General features: G+C 44.9%; 2 non-coding genes across 2 annotated transcripts; both read left to right on the forward strand.

Annotated features, from left to right (window-relative positions):
• Nucleotides 1-9,831: 9,831 nt before the first annotated feature.
• On the forward strand, nucleotides 9,832-9,904 carry trnav-cac (transfer RNA valine (anticodon CAC)). The gene has a single exon. It is a non-coding gene; the product is annotated as a tRNA-Val (tRNA).
• A 2,416-nt stretch (nucleotides 9,905-12,320) lies between these two features.
• On the forward strand, nucleotides 12,321-12,393 carry trnav-cac (transfer RNA valine (anticodon CAC)). Its single transcript has one exon. It is a non-coding gene; the product is annotated as a tRNA-Val (tRNA).
• The last annotated feature ends 382 nt before the right edge of the window (nucleotides 12,394-12,775 follow it).

Consider the following 12,775-nt stretch of genomic DNA (forward strand, 5'->3'; position numbering starts at 1 on the left):
CCTTGGACTTTCCTGAATGTCTAGAGCCCCGGGATGCGTTATTTGGGGGTCGTACCAATGCCCTCTGTTTACATTATGAGGTAAAGGAGGGTGAGAGAGTAGATTACTATGATTTCACCAGTCTGTACCCTTATGTCAACAAGACCAAAATGTACCCGGTGGGGCGTCCAACCATTGTTTATCGTGACTTTCTCGAAATCGGACATTACTTTGGTTTGATCAAAGTCACCATGTACCCTCCTCCGTGTTGCCTTACAGGTGTTCGGGAAAATTGATGTTCCCTCTGTGTAGAACGTGTGTGGAAACTGAAAATCAAACTACCTCTTGTCTGCACAGTGATGAAGAGAGAGCGCTGACGGGTGTCTAGTGTAACATTGAGCTTGACAAGGCGGTGGAGAAAGGTTACAGAGTCGGTAAGGTGCATGAGGTTTGGCATTTTTCTGAAAAATCTGATACTCTTTTTGCTGATTACATTATGACCCATCTGAAAGGGAAACAGGAGGCATTGGGCTATCCCTCATGGTGTGTTGACTCCGCGGCCAAAGAGCGATACGTTCAGCAATATTTTGAAAAGGAAGGGATCCGTCTAGAGCCGGGGAACATAACTGTAAACCCCGCCAAGAGACAAATGTCCAAACTGATTTTAAACAGTCTGTGGGGTAAGTTTGGGGAAAGAAATTACCGTCTAAACACAACCTTGATTAAAACCCCTGAACAGTTTATAGAATTTATGTTTTCCAAACAACATGCAGTATCACACTTTCAATTCTTAAATGACCACGTGGCACAGGTCCAGTGGAGGGCCCCTAAAGATTTCCCCACCAAACAGGGGAACGTTAATGTTTTCATAGCGGTTTTTACCACGGCTTACGCCCGGGTTGAACTGTACAACTTAATGGATCAGTTGCAGGAACGCACGCTCTATCATGATACTGACTCTGTAATCTTTGTCACCAGGCCAGGGGATTGGGTCCCTCCCCTCGGGGACTACCTTGGGGAGTTAACGAGCGAACTAGATCCTCAGGACCACATAGTGGAGTTTGTTTCAGGGGGTCCTAAGACTTACGCATACAGAACGGCTGCGGGTAAGACCTGTATGAAAGTTAAGGGTTTCACTCTGAACCATTGTAACAACAAGCTCATTAACATCAAGTCTCTGACGACCCTGGTAGAAAGTTTTGTAACCGAGAAAGACGCGCCTCCTCGTGAGATTATTACAGCCGGAAATCAGATCTATCGCAATAAAAAGGGGTACACGTTGGAAAATAGATCACTAAACAAACGATTCAGGGTGGTGTACAATAAAAGAGTGTTGAAGACTGATTATACCACTCTGCCTTATGGATATTAGCGGTGGTTTTGATAACAGATTTCAACACCCTTTCTCCTGTATTATAGCCGGTCCCTCCAATTCGGGGAAGAGCTATCTTATAAAGAACATCATAGAAGATGTGGACGCAACCGTGTCCCAAGCTCTTGACAACATAGTGTGGTGTTACTCTTGCTGGCAACCTCTCTACGATGATTTGGCTTCGAAAAAAAATAATCTGAAATTTGTGCAAGGTCTCCCCGCCTCGTTGTGTGACGATGACTTGTTCCCGCCCGGTCAAACTAATCTAGTGATCCTTGATGACCTGATGGAGCAGGCCGGTGACAACAGTGAAGTGGAAAAAGCTTTCACAAAGTACACTCATCATAGGAAGTTAAGTATTATTTATTTAGTTCAAAATCTATTTTTTCAAGGTAAAAAAAGCCGCACTATTAATTTAAATGCCAATTATATAATTCTTTTTAAAAACCCCAGAGATAAACTACAGGTCACCGTCTTGGCTCGTCAAATGTACCCTAACCAGACCAAGTTCTTTTTGGAGGCATTTGAGGATGCCACCAAAAAACCCTACGGGTACTTGATTGCGGACTTAAAAGCACAAACCCCAGAAGACTTTCGCCTCAGAACAGGTTTGTGCCCGCCCGATTGGCCGGCAGTGTATGTGCTAAAGAAAAGGAAATAAATAAGAATGTCTGTTCGGATTAAAAGAAATCTGCCGCTTTTGCAAATGTTATTTGAGGGGAGCCCGCGCCATAGGAAAGCTGTGCTGGCAGGGGCCCCCTCGGATTTGATCGAGACCCTGTGTGAAATAGCTTTTAACATCTTACGCGGTAATATACCCCTAACCCCTTCTCAACATTCTAAACTCAAAAAACAAAAAGCGGTTATCAAGATCATCGCTAATAAGAAGTATTCTATTAAAAGAAAAAGAAAGAAGATTAATCAAACCGGGGGTTTTATAGGACCGCTGTTGAGCATAGCCGTGCCTTTCCTAACCAGTCTTCTAGCTTCCAGAGTGGGTTAATAATGGAATATGCTCAGAAAATGTTTTTGATCCCTCAGGAGCAGCTTGAGAAACTGAGAAAAAATGTTGTCGGGCCAGAGCCCATTAGACAAACGGCCGAAAACAACCTGGACTCTGAAATGAAAGCTATACAGGCCAGGGCCGATTTAAATCAGTATTCCAAAGCCCAGTTGTATACCAACACGTTACAGCGCTACCTCCGTCTGGTTAGACAGGGTGAAAAAGATCAAAACATTTTAACTTTAACCATGGCCTATCAAGAAAATGGTTCTGGGGCTGATGCGGGGGGTACGGTTGATAAAGATGTTGCGGTGACCGAACCTGTTGAGAGTTCAGAGGGAGATGTTGTAACGGATGTTTTGAGAAACATGCCGGCCAGAAGCAAAAGACATGCACAATATATCCTGCACAAAATGGTTCAGAAACCGCGGGTAACTGCTTGGAATGAACAGGGTGAATTTGTTTTTAAAGGACAACTGATCAAAGGTTCACACATGTTTGATTTGTTGAAGAGTGTCACTAGCACTAATAAGGTACCCGATAGTCGCCAACCTGTAGGCTGGAATGCTTACCTACAGGCGATGGCCTGTCTGAACATGCCCCAATCAACAGTTCCTAACCAGGAAACGCTACAAAAAATCCGCCCCTTGTAAAGAGGTGGAGCCTGATCTGACTCCGATATCTCATTACTCTGACCGTGCTGAGCGACCATCCTCAGGATCTATCCATCGTTGGGAAGCTTATTAATATCATGTTTTTATTTGTCTCCCCTGTAAATAATGACCCGACAAACAATTTTTTTTTTTTTTTTTTTTTTCAAATGTTGTACATTTATTTATACCATAACCCCTGCTTTGTATAAGAATTGTGTTGAATAAAAACAAAACTAATGATTCAAAGGCTGTTTTCATTATTTTTTCACCATAACACGCATGACATGTTTTAAAATCCTCACAAGAACACCCCATCTGTATACATGGCTGGCTAGGGTCGTAAGTCATTGTGTTATAAGGGGGGGTCCACAGTGTACTGACAAACTCTGCCACTTTTTTATAATTTTGGCCTAAATCCTCACTGTACAAGGCCATAATATCGGGGTATGACCTTCCTTTAGATCTATGATATAAGAAAAACACACAGTGTTGACCACAAGTGAAGGTCTGAAGACTTTGTACTTGACGACCGCTGTAAATGGTTTCTTGACAGTTGTTGAGCAGAAAGTTATTTATTTTCCGAGGGAAAGGTCTGAAATCCGGGGGGTTTGCATAGGAATCAAAAAATTCACCACGGTGGTCCTCCCTTAGATAAATAGCCAGCCAATGTTCTCCGGGCATATTTTTAGGGTGTGTGTTGATTATGTACATTGCTGGTAAATTCTTGATCTTAAATTTAGGCAGCTGATCGCAGGCGTAGACTCCTTGAAACAGTTTCCGTGAGCCGGCCAGGGCATTCATGATGTGGTTGAGCTCTCTGGTGTTCATTTTAATAATAATCATACAGAATGTTTCTCCTCTGATTCTCCTCAATAATGTTGTCAAACACAGCATTCACGACCATATTTACAGTGCGTGGTAGAGGCTGCTTGAAACGCATCACCAAACGCATATTGCACGTCTTCATCAGTGAAAAATGTTGTCCACACTCTTCGTCAGGGGTCAGGTTGAAACCGTACAGGGTGTAACCGCTGCAGTATTCCCGGCGATCGATCAGCAGAGTTTGATCCTTGAGATGGCGACCCGTAGCCAGTACTAGACTGTAATATTCACGAACCGCATTGCCGTTTTCAAAGTCAGGTTGAAAAGGTCTGGATGGAACCTGCACACCATCGATGTACAACGCTATAAATTCCGCGTTATAATGTTTAAAGATAAAGGGGTTCTTGTTGTAAACCCCGGTAAATGCATCATTATCCACGAGACCTATAATAACCTGTTTTGGGAGCTGTCCTAGAAACAGATTTTCCTGGTTCATCACCCGTGTCCCTGCGGGGATACTGTGGACTTTCATATAGACTCTTTCGATCGGGTACTTGGCGTTTGCCGTCATTAACGCCTGCGCGTGTCCTAGTTTAACCGCCGGGGAGACGGACACTTTTTTCACAAACAGCGAGGCCGATAATATGGTCAGTTTATATTTTTCAGTATCAGGGGTCATCAGACAAAAAGCACTTTTACTACGGATCATTTTAATTTTAATGTCTACCCCGTTGAGCATGAGTTTTTCTTGGAAAAATATGTCTTCATGGATATGCCCCATTAGCTCAAAGGTCCTCCCTTCTGTTGAAAAGGCCGTTCTTTTTTGCAAACCCTTATTGAGTCCCTCTGGATCCTTGTCGTCCATAGCTTCCGGGATTTCTTTGAAGAAAAGGCCGGGGTTGAACTGTTTGCTTAGGGTCTCCTCACTATAATTAAGGATACACTCCATCATGGCTCTATAGGGGTAAGTATTGCTGCTTTGACTAATGAGCCGATCTCCCAGGGTCACATCCACCTGTGAAAACATGGTGGCCACCGGGTAATTGATGACCCCAGCGTTGGTCGTCTTCTCGATTGCATCGCCATCCTCATCAGTCACTTTACAGTTCATTAAAATAAATGTGTTATTCAAATCAATATAATCCTCGCCATTGCCAGCCATAAAAAACTCCAGAGGGGCCGTGTCTGAAATTGCAGAAAGAGGGGGAATCTCTACATATATGATCTTATCTATACTCGTTTGAGTGTATGGAACTGTAAACAGATCCAGTTCTGATTTGACGCATTCTTCCAATAGACTGTGGACAAAAGACATGTTTAAAAGATGTATCCTGAGGCTCTATTTTTCTTTCTTTGAGACTTTCTTTTTGCAGGTTTTTTCTTGTGCTGCTTCCTTCTCCGAGTGTTTCCACGATATGTTGGAGAATGAGAGATTCTTCGTTTTTTGTTAGCCACGGATCTTCGTCGCCCTGGTGGACACATGCTGTTTCTTCTTTTACCCCCCCTCCTCGCCATTACCATGAGACCCGAACCCTCCTGATGCTCATGGCTAGCTGCCCGGTTCATAACATTGGTGAACACGTCACTAACAATATTTTTAGCCGCTGATTTCAAGTGGGGTCTGGCTATAGCAAAGCCTCTCTTAAGCAGGGGTACGGCCATTCTAAAGAGACCACGAAAGAGTCCTCCTAGACCGGCGCCATACATTGTGGGGGCTCCTACAAAACCGGGCAAGCCGTTCCATCTTGCATCTTGTAATAATCCACATAGGCGCTAGGATCTACATAACCCCTCGAGGTAGCCATTTTAATAATGTACACACTGTTTCAGGGGTCGAAAATGTAGTTTGACATTAACTTTACCGAAGCGGAAGGGTACGTTGATATTCTGATCCGATTTTACTTCGATCGTGATGTTGTCAAATTGGGTCTTTGAGACTGGTACGTAGTGTGGTTTGTCATAAGTAATTGTGACCATGTCATTGCTTTTACCTTTAATAAGTACATTTCTCAAAAGGGGGACATAACTATCCCCGACCCTCTGGTGGGTTATGATATCCGTATACACATAAAGAGTGTAAAAGCCGCCCCACCACTTCTGAGAACCTGCTCTCTGTGTCAGAATAGAACCCAAATATACGCCCCAGTTGGCCGCTGGTTTGAATGCTAATACCTGGTTTTGACACCTTGTACACTCTGTTTTTAATAGGGTTGTAATATAGCTTGATGTTGGGGGTGCCTTCTGAGAACTGTTTATGCATCTCATCTAATATTTTATCCACATTGTCATAATAACCTCCTTGTATCGTGAATGTCCATTGACTCTTTTTAACATCATCAAAAATGGCGAAGGTGGCATCCTTATCTTGTAAAACAGCCCAAGTGTAAGGATACTGTATTTCCGCCAACCCCACTTCCCACGACCCCCTTAGATCTATAGATTTTCCAAATTGTACCGTGTAACTGGATATTTCATTTTTAGGGTATATATCGAGAGAGGCGTTACTGGGTAGAGTCACGTAGAAGCCTCCTGATTCCATCTTGAGTATCGAAAGTAATGCCCACAACACACCCGCGGGCAAGTTGTTATAAGGATTGAATATCGCAAACCTGTTGTTCCGGGACCCAACTATTGAACTTTTCAGGCCATCCAAGCCATTTCATCAACACATATTTTTTCCGGTTCTGGGTTTTTTCAGCTAATATCTTTTCAACTCTGTATACACTGTCTTTACCCACAATAATTTTTTGTAACTCGGCTTCGTAAAACGTTCCTTCTATATCCTCCCCGTCATAGTCTTTTAACCGGTACACGGGTGGGTCTCTAGCCAACTGTTCGGTAACTGTAAAATATTCGTCAGAAAATGTTTGTTCATAACCTTTGGCAAAAGTACTCCTTAGCTTTGAAACGCGAACCACATCACCGATGTTGAACTTATAAGTAGTTTTTCCCTTCTTAATAAATGGTCCGTATAATTTTTTATAGACCTTAAAAGAATTACTTTGATCAACATCTATAGGCTTCATTTTAATACTGGTGTGATACCCTTGGTTGTAAGCATCGATAAAATCCTGAACTTTATCAAAATACTTGAACGTGTTGACCGCTGTAAAATATCTCCACATTTTGGTCTTTATGGTGCGGTTAAACCTCTCCACTACCAATGCCTTAAGCTCATTACCGGTGGTGAAATGATGTATTTTGTGTCTCTTCAGTAGATTCTGAAATTCTCTGTTGAGAAACTCTTTTCCTTTATCAGTCTGCAGTTATTTAGGACATCGACCCTGGGACAATATATCCTCAAAGGCCCTTGTCACCGCCCGACCTGTTTTATTATGTAGAATGCGAGCCCAGGCATTTTTTGATAACACATCGATACACATCAACATCAATTTGTGACCATTGTTATGTTTTGATAAATTTGACATATCGACTAGATCCATTTGCCATTGTGAGTCTATGTCAGTTGCATATACGCGGTTTCTTTTAAAGTTAATCCTGAGAGGTTTATGTAAGGTATAGGCGTCTTGTTCCCGTAACCATTCTGAAACAACCACATCATTAACCTTCACTCCGGCCTCAGCGAGTCCTCTTTGAAAACCCTTCTTACCCGCCAAACCCCCAATCTTGGCTGGGTTGTAGTATAGTTCCTGCATTTGGGGAGCTTGCCGAGTCATTCTGTCAAATAACCAAACAGACCCACACTATGCGCAAAGTTTTTATACAAGGTTTTTTATTCAACTTCAGGAGAGCAGATACCCCTTTTTAGACATTTGAGAAAAGTATAACATACACAACAATTTTTTCTACGGTCCAGACAAAAAGAAATCAGATGATTGGTTACTTGATCTATATCAACAAATATACCTGTTTCTTTATCTTGTAGGCACACACCTCAGTTACATATGTAAATAAAACAACAATATGACCTATTTTAAAAGTAAACAGAGGTGTATTAAACATGCTCAGCAAAAGGTCCTACAGATGTTGATGAAATGGCCTAATATCATTCTTGGCCCCCTTGAGCGCTTCATCCCAGTGTTCGTACCCCCCGGTCTTTGTTACAGCAGCCATTCACTTTTCCAGGTTTGAAAGTTGATCCTCATCGATGGTTAAATCTGTAGAGAAAAGGCTCGTGTTGGCTACTTTTCTGTCAAGCACATGGTGTAATAGCGCTCTCAGGTTAGCTGCAGAGTGTTGATGACAGAACCAGTTGCAGAAGCAGTCCAGAACATTCCCCATGTTCAAAGTCCCTTAGTTCAGGTCAGAGTCTGAATCAGTGGCGTAGATGTCGAATTCCTCGTCGCTGCCCCCAGCTTTAACTTCTTTACGGAAGAAATAAGCTTTTAGCTTGCCAGCGGTTTTTCTACTCGGCTCATCCAGGTCATTGACCAGCTGCCCAAGTTTCTCTATTATAAACGGCTCCTTTTTCAGCTCCAGCAAAATCTCATCTATGATTTTCTGGACTTGTCCCGCAGTGACATGTATGTGGGAGTAAGACAACGCCTTGATTAGTGCCGGTTTCAGCCACGGTTTGTTCAGTCTTCTGTAAAACACGTTGAAATAGAACAGGAAATAGTAACGGTCTGGTTCAAACAAACAACTGTGTCTCAACTGACTGGGGTGATTCACTTCACACCCCCGACAGACTTCTTTCAGAGCTCGGTCGATGAGAGCACTCAGAATATACACCAGGGTGCTTTTAACCACTCTGCTTACTTGGTCACATACCCCGGGCATAAATCCTGCGTCTTCATCACGCCCCTGGGACAGTCCGATGCTCATTGGGTCGCCTGGTGGTTTGTGGGGTGTTTCTACATCCATTGGACTGACCCCCTCCTGAGACGCACAGACGGTAGACAGTTCGGCAAAATCGAGGCCCTCCATGAGCTCCAGAGGCTGGGGATCCCCGAGACTCATTTGGACATCCATCGCACCGCATGTTGTTTCGTCCTGAGGGACCGGGGTCTGAGGTCTTGGAGGGTAACCGCAGTCAGAGGGTTCCAGAGTGTATACAAAATCTGGGGAATAGAACCAGGGGTGATCCCGGGTTTGAAGAGGCCTGTAGAGCCTGTCGACGTCCGCAGCTTTCGGGTAAGACATTCTCTTTAATTTTAAACCATGAATGAATTGTTGCGCCTTTTATCCTATCTCTTCACTACGTCACGACACACCGCCCTCTTAGAAGAGAGTAGCCCCTGAGCCGTCAGACCCCCCTCCAAAACCCCACACGTCGTCGGTTTTATCATCGTCGTCGTCATTCAAGGGGGATATATAATCCATAATCCAGCATATTCTCCTTCTAACCAAATCCAGTTGCGAACATTTGGTCAAGATGTCAAAACCATCATTTATACAGTTTATGACCTCTTTCAAGAACGGCCAGTCCACGGCGTCAAACATAATTTCAGTAACCTGTTTTTCTGGATCCTCCACACCCCCTTCAATAGGGTTTGTAATCAGGGTACTGCTAAACAAAACCTTACGATCTGTAGTTTGAGATAGACTCTTCACCACTCTACCGTAGTTCTGCAAGCTTTCCCATTCACACCTTTCAAAACCCTGAGTCGGAGACTCCATTTCGCATTCTCTTGGACCCTCTTGCAAGCCTTCTAGAGTCTTATCCACAAGCCCCAGATCTCTCCAGGCCATCACCTTCAACCAGTCCTCATAAGAGTATTCAATTACCGTCTCAAAAGGTTCCAACGTACCCTCCTTCTCTCCCAAAGCAAAAAGCTCCACTCCAACATAGCTGGGATCCCTTTTAAAGCGCAGGGCGACCTGCCTTTGAAAGAGTTTCCAAAGTGTCCTGATGTGCCCTTTAGCAATGCCAAACAGGTCTGTGAAAATGGCATCCTTTCGCGGCACTTCAGACGCCATCTCACAGTCTAGCCGACCTGAAATGCGAAACCTTTATCTCACAGGCTGGCCCACGGGAAACGCCTGTGTGCGTTTTACCAGCCGGCTTCGATAGGAGTTATTCGAAATACTAGGACGGGTTGGTTTCCGTAGTGTAGTGGCTATCACGTTTGCCTCACACGCGAAAGGTCCCCGGTTCGAAACCGGGTGGAAACAACCCGCGGTGCACGTGTGCCAGTGCCGTGTTACCCGTCCCCCATCTCTCTGCCACAAGGGTGGCTGTCGTTTTCTCTTCCTCGGAGTGGCAAGAAATCCTGACCTTGAGAACAAACGATCGCAGAAGGGTAGCTTTGCGAGGCGCTGGAACTGACACTTTTAAATCGATACATGTTGTTGCTGTTACAATACGACCGTAGCAGGATCGGCGACATTGCTGTTACTCTTATGTAGTTGAAGGCGCAGTATAGCTCTGATAGTCTGTTGGTGACGGAAGACCACCAGCCGTTTGAAGAAGCCATTCAGCATCACCTTGTTGGGCTAAGTGCAGGCACTGTCAGAGCGCAGGGCGTCCTGCCTTTGAAAGAGTTTCCAAAGTGTCCTGATGTGCCCTTGAGCAATGCAAAATAGGTCAGTGAAATTAGAGACCTTTATCTCACAGGCTGGCCCACGGGAAACGCCTGTGCGCGTTTTACCAGCCTGCTTCGATGGGAGCCATTCGAAACGCCAGGACGGGTCGGTTTTACCAGCAGTCTCCAACGGTAACCGTTCTAAGCAAGAGGTGACGGTGTCAGTTTCCGAAGTGTAGCAGTTATCACGTTCGCCTAACGCACGAAAGGTCCCCGGTTTGAAACCGGGCGGAAACAGCCTGCTGTGGGCCGGCCCTTTTCGTCCTGCTTGCCCTCGTGGTTCCCCGGAGGCGGTAGGTGGCTTTTCTTCATTGGAGTGCCCGAAATTGGTGCACTCAGAGCGTCCGTCAATCGACAGGTTGAAATTGTAAATGCTGGTGTAGGCACTTTTAATTAAAATCTAATGATGATGTTATTGTTGTTGTTGTTGTTGTTCTTGTTGTCGTCGTGGTCGCCGTCATTATTATTGTTAAAGTAAAGCTACCGTAAGGTGTAGAAGGCACAATAGCTCTGTGATTGTCTGATGGTGGCACAAGACAAGCAGCAGCTGTTTGAACAAGCCATTGAGCATCACCTTGTTGGGGTAAGTGTAAGTCTTGTCATAGCTCAGGGCGTTCTTCCTTTGAAAGAGTTTCCAAAGTGTCCTGATGTGCCCTTGAGCAATGCACAATAGGTCAGTGAAAATAGAAACCTTTATCTCACAGGCTGGCCCACGGGAAACGCCTGTGTGCGTTTTACCAGCCGGCTTCGATAGGAGTTATTCGAAACACCAGGACGGGTCGGTTTCCGTAGTGTAGTGGCTATCACGTTTGCCTCACACGCGAAAGGTCCCCGGTTCGAAACCAGGTGGAAACAACCCGTCCCCCATCTCTCTGCCCCAAGGGTGGCTGTCGTTTTCTCTTCCTCGGAGTGGCAAGAAATCCTGACCTTGAGAACAAACGATGTAAGAAGGGTAGCTTTGCGAGGCGCTGGAACTGACACTTTTAAAATCGATACATGTTGTTGCTGTTACAATACGACCGTAGCAGGATCGGCGACATTGCTGTTACTCTTATGTAGTTGAAGGCGCAAAATAGCTCTGATAGTCTGGTGGTGACGGAAGACCACCAGCCGTTTGAACAAGCCATTCAGCATCACCTTGTTGGGCTAAGTGCAGGCACTGTCTGATCGCAGGGCGTCCTGCCTTTGAAAGAGTTTCCGAAGTATCCCGAAATCGGTGCACTCAGAGCGTCCGTCCGTCGACAGGATGAAATTGTAAACGCTGGTGTAGCCACTTTTAATTAAAATCTGATGATGATGATGATGATGATGTTGTTGTTCTTGTTGTTCTTGTTGTCGTCGTGGTCGCCGTCATTATTATTGTTAAAGTAAAGCAGTAGTTAGATTTGTTGCTACCGTAAGGTGTAGAAGGCACAATAGCTCTGATAGTCTGGTGGTGAAGGAAGACCACCAGCCGTTTGAACAAGCCATTCAGCATCACCTTGTTGGGCTAAGTGCACGCACTGTCTGATCGCAGGGCGTCCTGCCTTTGAAAGAGTTTCCGAAGTATCCCGAAATCGGTGCACTCAGAGCGTCCGTCCGTCGACAGGTTGAAATTGTAAACGCTGGTGTAGCCACTTTTAATTAAAATCTGATGATGATGTTATTGTTCTTGTTTTTCTTTTTGTCGTCGAGGTCGCCGTCATTATTATTGTTAAAGTAAAGCTACCGTAAGGTGTAGAAGGCACAATAGCTCTGTGATTGTCTGATGGTGGCACAAGACGAGCAGCAGCTGTTTGAACAAGCCAGTGAGCATCACCTTGTTGGGGTAAGTGTAAGTCTTGTCATAGCTCAGGGCGTTCTTCCTTTGAAAGAGTTTCCAAAGTGTCCTGATGTGTCCTTGAGCAATGCAAAATAGGTCAGTGAAAATAGAAACCTTTATCTCACAGGCTGGCCCACGGGAAACACCTGTGCGCGTTTTACCAGCCGGCTTCGATGGGAGCCATTCAAAACACCACGACATGTCGGTTTCCGTAGTGTAGTGGCTATCACGTTCGCCTCACACGCGAAAGGTCCCTGGTTCGAAACCGGGCGGAAACAACCCGCGGTGCACGCGTGCTAGTGCTTTGTTATCTGTCCCTGTAACGCGGCCGGCCATCGTTTTCTCTTCCTCGGAGTGTCAAGAAATCCTGACCTTGAGAACAAACGATCACAGAAGGGTAGCTTTGCGAGGCGCTGGAACTGACAGTTTTAAAATCGATACATGTTGTTGCTGTTACAATACGACCGTAGCAGGATCGGCGACATTGCTGTTACTCTTATGAGTAGATAGTAGGGTTTTATGGGCGCGGCCTATTTTGTTATGACGTATGCCCTAAGCTTATTAATATTCCTACGTCATAATTGGGGGGCGTGATTTTAGGTAGAGTTATTTCCTTAATTATTCCTACGTCATATCCGTCAGAAAGTGTACACCCATAAA

The sequence above is a fragment of the Amia ocellicauda genome, unplaced genomic scaffold, assembly GCF_036373705.1.
Source record: "Amia ocellicauda isolate fAmiCal2 unplaced genomic scaffold, fAmiCal2.hap1 HAP1_SCAFFOLD_161, whole genome shotgun sequence".
Taxonomy (NCBI): Eukaryota; Metazoa; Chordata; class Actinopteri; order Amiiformes; family Amiidae; genus Amia; species Amia ocellicauda.